The following is a 9,566-nucleotide window of genomic DNA, read 5'->3' on the forward strand; positions in this document are numbered from 1 at the left end:
GTCCCCTCAGTGCCCAGCACCAGCAAAGGAGAGCACCACAGGTGCCACCTGCTGAGCCCCAGGACATGCTCACAGGGGCTTAGGGACACTGCCTGCACCCAGCAGACAGGGAAGAGGAGGTTTGTATACAGCAAAAGTTTTTTTTTTCCTCCTTTTAAATAAGGTTAATTATTTATTCATGCACAAAACACAGGTTATTGTTTGCTAAACAAATCTGTGCACCAGTCTGTGTGCATCTTTCCGTATGTGCCAAGCACCCTGTTTCAAAACAAGTTGTGTCTCCGTCACTTCATAACTCTCTTTCTGCTCCCAGCTCAGCTTGGCCCTCAGAGAGCCCCATTCTATCCCACAGGGTGAGGAGAACCCAACGGGGAAGGGGATGAGACCCGCACCAGGGGACATGCAACAGCCTGCCACTGTCATGTCACAGCCACAACCATCCTGCAGTGCCCGGCGGGGCAGGAAACATCCTGCAGGGAGAGCTCTGCCTTCTCTGCTCTCACTGGTTTAATTCATGAAATAATTTCAGAAACGAATTCAGGACTACTGGCATTAGGAGACTCTGCATCTCTGCAGCAGCCCAGGCATAAAACTAAAGCCTCACAGGGTTTTGTTATCACAACACCACACTGTTAAATGTCCTAAGCAATCTTTTTTTAAGGAAAACAAGTCTTTAGAAACAGAGGTGACCCTAGAAGTGATAAGTGAAGAGGTGCACCTGAAAGTCTGTTATCAGCTATTTGTGCCTGGCTCTGCTTCAGATTTCTCATTTCGATGTGACGGCAGCTGAAAATTGGATAGATACTGACTTCACCTCAGACAAGACTTTCTCTTTTTGTCTTCAAGGGCAACTTAAGAGCTTTACCCTCTGAGGTCATAGAGAACTGCAGGATGCTAAAGAAGGAGCTTTCAGGAGAGGGAATCAGTGCAGAAGTGCAGCATATTTTGATAATTAAACTACAAACTACAGGAAGTGTGAGGGAAGCTGGAAAAGCCTAAGTTTCAGGAGGCTTGTTCTTAAAATCAGGTATTGATGAGGGTTTTCCTTGCAGACAAAAAGCAGGTTTACTTTCCTGCACTGTGTCTCAAAACCATGACCTGTCCTCACAGCCACCCCCAGCCCTGGCCACGGGTCTGCCAAAGGATGTGGGCCCAGGGAGATGCTCGCTTGTGGGAAGCTTGGGAGGTTCCCTCTGGCACTGCAAGGGCTTGTCCCTGGGAGACCCTGCCCAAAACAGGGAGAGAGGAGGAGGCAATGGCCCAGAGATACAGGGAACAAGCCCTGGCCTGCAGGGCGAGGAAGGGGCTGGGGGCTGGGAGAGGGCGGCCTTGGAAGGGGAGAGGCTCCGAGGGAAACGCTGGGGAAGAGGCAAGGAGAGAAGCGGAGAAGCATCTGGTGCAACAAGCAGGCGCTGGAGATGAGGTTGACACAACAGCCAAGATGCTGCTGGATTAGCTGCCTCCCGGAGCGGCATTTCAATTCCCCGGAGAAAGCCTTGAAGACGGTGTGCTCAGGGACACGTACTTCTATCAGCTTCATCTCGTTTTAGCAGCAGTTCCCAAGAAAAATGGACAAAGGTATGAATGTCCTTCTGACTCCTACAGCAGAGCCTTGCAACATGCCCTGTTAAAATGTGAAAATAACGTGTAGGACATATTTGCTGTACCTACTTGTGTGTCTGGTGTATGCCTGCTGGTTCTAGTGGGTCTAGCATGTGTCAGAGCGAGTTGCGTGTGAGCAAACTGATCTGCTCACATGCAGTGCATCTGCCTGCAGAAACACAGAACTCTGGCAAACCCAACTGTCTCGCCAAGTCAGCCAGACAACAGTAAATCCAGCTGAGCTCTCTGAATTAGCAGTTTAGTTCTTTAGGAAACAGTACAATAAATACTTCAAAGTGTTCCTAAACATAAGCATCTTTTACTTTGACTCACGTAAGCAATATGATAATTCAGATGAAATCATATAAACACCTACACACATTTATCTGACTTATTTTTGCTTTACAAATGCTTTGCAAGGGAGCTGTTTCTCTAGCAGATCAGCATCATGAGTCTGCTCATGGTTTCTTCGCTGTAGCACTGAGCTCCTACTTTCCTAGGACAACCTATTCTCTTCTTTTCCAACTGTTCTGGAGTTTTACAGGGTCTTTTATCAGGGAGCTCCCTGCCTGCCCACCGCCATCTCTACAAGTTCTCAGAACCTGGTTTCTCTGCTCAGTGCTGGGGACACTCAGCGCTCTCAGTCCCTGCAGGGATATGTACCTTGCCCTGGACACCAGGCAGAGCAACATCCACACGTGCCAAATGGGCATTCAGTCTGACAGGAGGAGATGGAGAGAAAGAGTCCCTGACCACAGGCAGAGCTAGCAAGCTGCTTGTCCTCACACTGCTGCATCCCCTGGAAAGGAGTCCAGGTGAGAGCCTGAGCCTTCAGAGACTCCTTCAGCTGGAGACCTGGAGCGTTCTCCCTCCATGAGCGTGGCTTACTTTATTTCTGAGTAGGTTACAAAGCAGGCTACAAAGCAGGCACACATTTCCCAGCACCCAATGACAAAACAACGTGCCCCAAATTCTTTTTTTTTTTTCCTAGCACTGTTTCATCCATTCATGAATGGTGAGGAGGGGTTAGGCTGTCACAGAACTTCATCAGTGAGTGCCTGGGAGTGCTGCTGTTAAAGAGGACGACAAACGAGCGAAGGGGCTGTAAGCAGAGCAGAGAGCCCAAAGAGCACCACGACAGAGACTGCAGCGGGCCGGTGGGAACGCCTTCACTTCCCCCTGCTTCATTCAAGCAGCTTTCCAGAGCAACGCTGCTCTTTGTCTCTCCCAGTTTTAGAAATAAGCACGGGCAGTTGAGCTGTCTGTGTCACTTGGGCATGACCCCCAGCCGCTGTGACGGTCCCTCTGCAGAGCCAGCGCCGGCCGGAGCTGGTGGAGCGGCTGCAGCTCCTGCTGGGTGCAGGGAGCCAGGAGCACACTGCTGGGGAGCCAAGGGCTTCAGTGGCTTTATCAGCCCAAGCCGAGGTGCTCTCACAGCCTGCCAGCTTCCCTTGGTTTTCAATATTTCATCAGGGGCCACTGCAGCACCGTGCCACCCCGCCTCCTCTCCGCGGCCTTGGGGCAAGGAAGCAGCAGCATCGCTGCAGCTGGTCTCTCACCCACCTCTGTTTTCTGGAGTTATTCCTAGCAGACAACTTCCCAGGAGAGGAGCAGCCCTTCCCCAAAACCTGTTTGCTTTTCCAACTCCGGCTGCCATAGAAACACGGTACAACTAGTTAGCTGGAATCTTCCCCCCCTTCCTCGGTTAAGCTCCATAGCAGGAGCGCAGCTTCTGAATCAACACATCTCTTCAGTCTGTTTTTCTCTGTTGTTGTTGTGTTTTTTTCTGTAAACACACATCAAATACAATGTGTGAAACGCAGCTCTGCTAAGTGGGGAAGCTGAGTTTTGTAGACTCGTCCTCTGCTAGCAGAAACGGTGCAAGCTTCCCACAGGACCTGCCGCCGGGACGCCACGCAGCTACCAGAGCCCTTAAGGAATGGTCCCTGAGCGCACACAGAGCTTGAAAGAGTGTCAGCTCGGCTCCCCGGCTTCCTGTGAGACTGGTTTCACACCTGACCAAAGCCTCCCTGATCTCACTTCGTTTCATAAGGAGCTGATGCTTTTTTCTGATACTTTGATGGATTTTTTTCCTTTAATACCAAAAACTGACACGTTACTAATATAAGGAAGAGTTTGCAGAATAAACTTCAGTGCATTAATTATTGAGGAATATAATCCAAATTTATTTAATGAATTAGTAATAAGTCATAAGGGTATTTTAATAATGAAATACTTCTAGTTGTGTTTCAATAATTATAGCTGGCTTTCATAATTACACTGCTGCAGTGAAAATAAAATCAAAATCAATTAGGTGGTAGCAATTCTGTCCCAAGGGTGCCCTGTGAAACTGTATCTATATCAGGTTTAAAGGGATGTTATGAAAATCAATGTTGGTTTAAACTAGCACACAGCTGGTACCCTGCTTCACTCCTGGAAAGAAATTAGGGTTCCCCATGGTTAGGGTTGCTTCTGGAGTTGAGACATTGCTGTCCTTGGAAGAATTTGGAAGCAGACTCACCATCTTACACAATTTCTCAAAGAGCCTTTCTCCCAGGCAGCACCCTGCCTCCACAGCAGCACAGCACGTAAACAGTTCAGGTCACGTCCCAAGCACACGGGCTCCATCACCACCCTGGTCTCCTCCACCTGCCCAACCATGCCCTGCTGCCCTCCAGCTGCAGTGAGTGTGGAGACCCTGGGGGCAGGACCAAGGGAGGGCAGGCAGCACCACACAGCTCATCCCATATTGTTGTATTGGTTTAAAGATAACATTCCTGCAGTATTTACCCAAAGGGCAGATGAAGGGTTTGCATCTCCCTCCCATCCTGGGGAGCCTTTATCCCACCCCCCAGCTCAGCTGCTGAACTCTGAAAGCAGCTGGGTTTCTTTAACCTTCTTCATCTCAAAAAAAGAGTGTTTGGAACTGGAAAGAGCTCCCAATTCAGCCTGTTGAGTAAAGTTGTCATTTCTAGCAGCTGGGATCCTTCCCAAAGGCTGCTGAGCACCACAGCTGGGTTGGAGGGAAAACGCAATCTTTCAGCTGCTTCAACAGCCCCAGCAGCTGAGATCCACAAAGAAGCATCCCTGCTTCCTCCTTGCATCTGGCTACCAGGCTCTGCAGGCAGCTGGGATGGTTGGCTCCCCAAGTTAGCTTGGTGGCATCAGTGTCCTGACACCGCCCCAATGCCAACCACACTGCAGAGCACTAAACACAGAAGATTCAGGTCCAGTGCAAAATGCCCCAGGATGCACTTTTTCTGTTTAATGCAGTTTATTTTGTCTGCTGCTGCAACAAGTTGATCTTCCTGGTTCCCTCGCCCTGCTCATACCTTTCAGCTCCCTTTACATAAGGCTGAGGATGCAACCATTTGCTCTCTCCTTTCTTCGTGACAAGAAAGCTCCCTCAGCAGCTGCCAGTCATGCTTAGCATTCCCCCATGTTGGAACACATACCTGCCAAACACCTGGCTGCTCCTCATTGTGGGGACTTGGGGAATATTCCCTTCTCCTGAATGTGTTACACAACACGGCATTTCCATGCAGCCGGTTCCATAGCATGGATGCCTGGCACAGAAAGAGCTCAGAAGCAGAAAAGTGGTAGAGGGCTGCCCAAAAGAGGAAAGAACAGAGACTTTCAGCATCAAAGATCAAGATCCTTAAAATAGAAAAGGGAAAACTCAAGTAATATTAGGGCAAAGTGTTCATAACCAAGAGGTCAGTCGGGCAATAGAATAATTTATCCAGAGAGATGTCATCACCAGAGCTGGAGCACAAATGAGATTTGACACTTGGAGAAGTAGGGGAGAGGGACTCTGACACTGGTGTGAAAAATGTCTTGTGCCTCAAGGAAATCTGCAAGCTTGTGATGGGGAGATGTTGGTGTTGCTGGTCCGGGCTCCCTTCTGTCTGCAACCTCTTCAGCATCACTGCAAACTGTGCTTAGCATAGAAGAGTTGCAGGTATGGCTTCAGTGAATACAAGTGACTGATATTTGTGCCCTCTGCAATTTAAGGGGAGACCAGTATCACCTGTGACTTAATCACTGCCATGTAATTACACATTCAGTATGCAAATTCTCTTCTCACACAAAAACACAGCCGCACTGTGCCGTGATACCACAGTAATGCTGCTCATGAGTGCTCGTATTTTGGATCATAAATGGAATATAATGCACTGTGCTTTATGGCAGAGATCATTACTGAACAAATACCCATAATTCTGTCCTCCAAACTGCAGTGCAGGTCACCGTTGTGCTTTAATTACAGTAGCAGCCAGGAAGTCCTGTCAGTAGGGAGGCTCAATTGTAATCCTGCGAGAAAATGCATAAGAAATCAACCTAAACCAGATTAAACGTCGGGTTTGCTTTACCATAGCTCTTGCAATTATGCTCAGCATATCCTAAATATTCACACTGAATAACTCACATACTTTTGCATCAAAAATAGTGGCTAGTTAAGCACAAATGGGCTTCAATTTCTGAGTCCGTTATTTTAAAACAGTCCCCAGAATTATATTCCAGTGCATCAGTTATCACTTCACCATGTACTGCTTTGAGCATCTGCTATTCAAACCATGTAGCCTATTCCCTAAATTACCTAGTGCTTCTCCTGACTCCTGACTTAGGACAAAGTCCCGTAAGAAGATCTGATGCAAGAATACATCATATGCAATACCGCACAGCCACAGATGTTAATTGAGCCCATGAACACAGCTGCAACAAGAAATGTTCAGGTGTGAAGGTTCCTACTCTGAGCCAAATTCAGAGATGTTCAGCATCCAGAGTTAGCCCAGAAAATGGGCAATTTTGCAACATTTGCACAGTACTTTGGCTGCCCAGTCACACACAAAAACCTGTAAATATGCATAAGACACAAGGTAATGTTCATCAATAAAGCCTGCCAATGGGGAGAAACCCACAAAAGGAGCAAAGAACAACAGTGACATTGCAAAGGTCCCCTTGCTGTGGGAAGGGAGGTGGCAGACTTTTCCTGCTGCTTCAAGCCAGCCCTCAGCCCTCCCTCCAGAAGAGCCAAAGGCCATGCCACTTCAGCAGGAGCCGTGGTGGCCAGGAGACTTGGAGGAAATCTGCAAAAATATTTTTGTGCTGAAATGTTCTGAGCCAGTTCGATGCACGCTGTCTGCCACGGGAGAGTCAAACCAAGCCCGTTCTGCTGTGAATGCTGCTCCCCGAGCTGGCCTTAGAAAAACAAGATGCCAGAACACCGGGACCACGTACCTGTGTCCTCCTGCTATGGCCACCACCCTGGAAGGCCCCATTCCCGCAGCCCCCACGCCTGTTTCAACAGCAGGCACACACTGAACTCACGGCGTGCAGCACTGGAGGTCACACTCAGCATTCTCAATTTTATGCTGCCCTGCAGGTGCACAAGAGAACAAGCATCTCTACTGATACCAAAGGAATAATATGTAAGATTACAGCTGCTTCCCTCACGGATTTCTGTGGATGGTGGCAGCACAGGGCAAAGCCTGTAAGGGCTGAGCGCAGCCCCAGCAGGGCACAAGGAGGAAACCCACCCTGCCAGATGACGCCCACTAACGCGTGGCTTGATACACGCTGGCTCTGTTTGCAACTCCACCCCATGCTGGATAATCCAGGTGTAGGAAATGGTACTTTTTAATGCCCACTTTCCCTCCTTCATCTAGCTCAGCTTTTCTATTCTTTCTTGCCGCAATTGGTTGTCCTTAAATAGACTGAAGTGCTGTTCAGTAGGTCAATCCATTTCATCAAGTCATTCAGCTTGACCTTTCGCAATGCACAGCAGTGCAATTTATACTGCAAGTTAGAGTGCCACTAAGCATTGCACTCATCCAATTTCTAGCCAGGAGAAAATGAGGGAGGGTAAGAGCAGTGGCAGATTGCTCTAACCGCTGATTAGTGCTTGGGCCCTCGTTACAGGCACAGCAGTGAAGTGCCTTTCGTACCCAGCAACTCTACAGGGAGGAAAGAGCGATAGCGAGAGTGTTGTGCGATCCCTGGCTCCCCCAAGCAGTGACTCACACAAGAGGCCCTCACCCAGCGACGCTGAGAGTCCTCGAGGCTCTGGCACACGGCACAGCATGCTGCCCCATCCCTGCAGTGTGAGCACTGCAGCACGAGAGCTGCTGCTGGTGCCTTGCCTCGTGCACCCGCAGGCAACTCGCATGCACAATCTGAATGCAGTTGGCAAAGGGTGGGCAGGGGAAACTCCCTCTCATCCTCTTTCCTAAGTGACACATCAGATAGAATTGCTGCTCAGACAGCGATTGCTTCTCTGTGTGCAGCCTTTGCTAGGGAAGCAAGATTCCAGTTAGATGGAAGGAGCAGTTTGTCACTGTGAAGCTGTACATCCCTGGATGTTCCAGTTCCTAGATTAGAGCCTGTACCTGGTGCACCCAGATGGCCTCACTCCATTTCTTTTCCCCCTTCAAACAAATACTTTCCTTCCCCTCACAATCCCACAGAACCTTTTAGGAGCTCAAGGAGAGCAGCAGATGCTGAGAACATGGCACACATTGCCCTGGCTGCAGGTGATGGAACCTCCTGAGGCCCACACGACTTCTCTGCACCTCTGTTCCAGTCCCACCAAGACTTTCTGCTGTGTTTGGGCCTGCTGCAGTTCCCAGCTTGCTCCTTGCCACCTCCAGAGCTGGTGCAGCTCAGCCTGGGCTAAAGGATGCCACCCTGTCACCTGCAAGCCAGCAGTGTCTGCTGGCGGTGCAGCTCCTGAAGCCACCAGCTCTGCTCCTCCTTCACCATCACACTGGAAGGGGTCCATGTACATATAATTGATGCATTTTTAACTTGAAAATGTGACACAAACTTCCCTCAGGAACATCTAATTCACATTTTAAGTAACAAAAGGGCTCAAATCCCTTTCTTGCCTACTTAGTCATGCTGCATTTAGTATAAGCGAGATGAAATGCTAAGCTCAGGGAAGATCAGAGAGAAATTGTATGATTTCCACATTATAGGATAATTCCATGGCTGACTTACCCAAATGTTGAGATGAGACGCCACACTCAGACAACGCTCACAGTGCGGAGCTGAACTCTGCGCCGTGGAGTCAAAGGAGGACAGAGCAGGGGGCAGCAGGAAGAGCAGGAGATAACAGAGGGGGCACGGAGCCCTGGCACAAGTGCCCTCACCTGCCCCAGCACTGCTCACCGCAGCGCAGGCAGCTGCCAGCTGCAGTCCCCTGGGGCCACGTCTTTGTACGCTGAGCTGCTTGGCGTTAACATGTGCCCAGCCCTCTGTGCCGAGGCAGGTGCTGCCAGTGCCCTGACCACAGCCTCCTCGCTACCCCCTCGAGGGAGTTACCTGCTCCACTAGGTTTGGATGCAGCTTTTCCTTCTCACCCCTTCCACTTTCTTTTGTTAACCAAACTGAGTTTTATCTCAAATCAGAGCATCTCTCCAAAACAGAAGGCTTAAATGCTTCATTTTCACCAAGTTAAAACAAAGCCTTTGTTTTGCCAAAAATATCCCTTTCAAAACACTTTTAGTATTTTGTTCCACTAGTCACCAGATTAAATCCAAATTAATAAATATTGCCACTCATCACAGACCTATATTTTTTGGAAAGCAAACTATTTGTTAAAAAAAATCACACCCCTGCTCTCACCAGTCAGGCTCACACACTTGGGGAGGCAGCAGGAGCCTTTCCAAGCCCTCCTAGACTCATCAGCACCCGGAGGGAGCTCTGTCCCTTCCCTAGGACTAGGGAAGCCCCCCAAGATCCTGCAGCTCCTCCCACACCCCAGTCAGTACTGAGCTGGGGGTCACTGCTATTTGTTATCTCATCGCTCCATTACTGGTGAATATAAATGCTTTACAGCTGTGTCCCCAGCTATGGCCACCTCTTCAGGAGGGCTCCTGCAGCATTCACCTCTGGAGCAAGGCTGGCTGCCCTGAGCCTGGTCTCCAGCCCAGACCCTGCAGGCAGCCCCTTCCACCCCAGGGGAC

General features: G+C 49.5%; 1 long non-coding RNA gene across 1 annotated transcript; it reads right to left on the bottom strand.

Annotated features, from left to right (window-relative positions):
• Window positions 1–225: 225 nt before the first annotated feature.
• LOC121079810 lies at window positions 226–9,361 on the bottom strand. Its single transcript, XR_005825182.1, has 3 exons — window positions 8,599–9,361; window positions 2,266–3,388; window positions 226–1,624 (listed from the first exon to the last, which is right to left on the bottom strand). It is a non-coding gene; the product is annotated as an uncharacterized LOC121079810 (long non-coding RNA).
• Between the last annotated feature and the right edge of the window lie 205 nt (window positions 9,362–9,566).

Source organism: Cygnus olor, chromosome 17 (genome assembly GCF_009769625.2).
Source record: "Cygnus olor isolate bCygOlo1 chromosome 17, bCygOlo1.pri.v2, whole genome shotgun sequence".
NCBI classification, from domain to species: Eukaryota; Metazoa; Chordata; class Aves; order Anseriformes; family Anatidae; genus Cygnus; species Cygnus olor.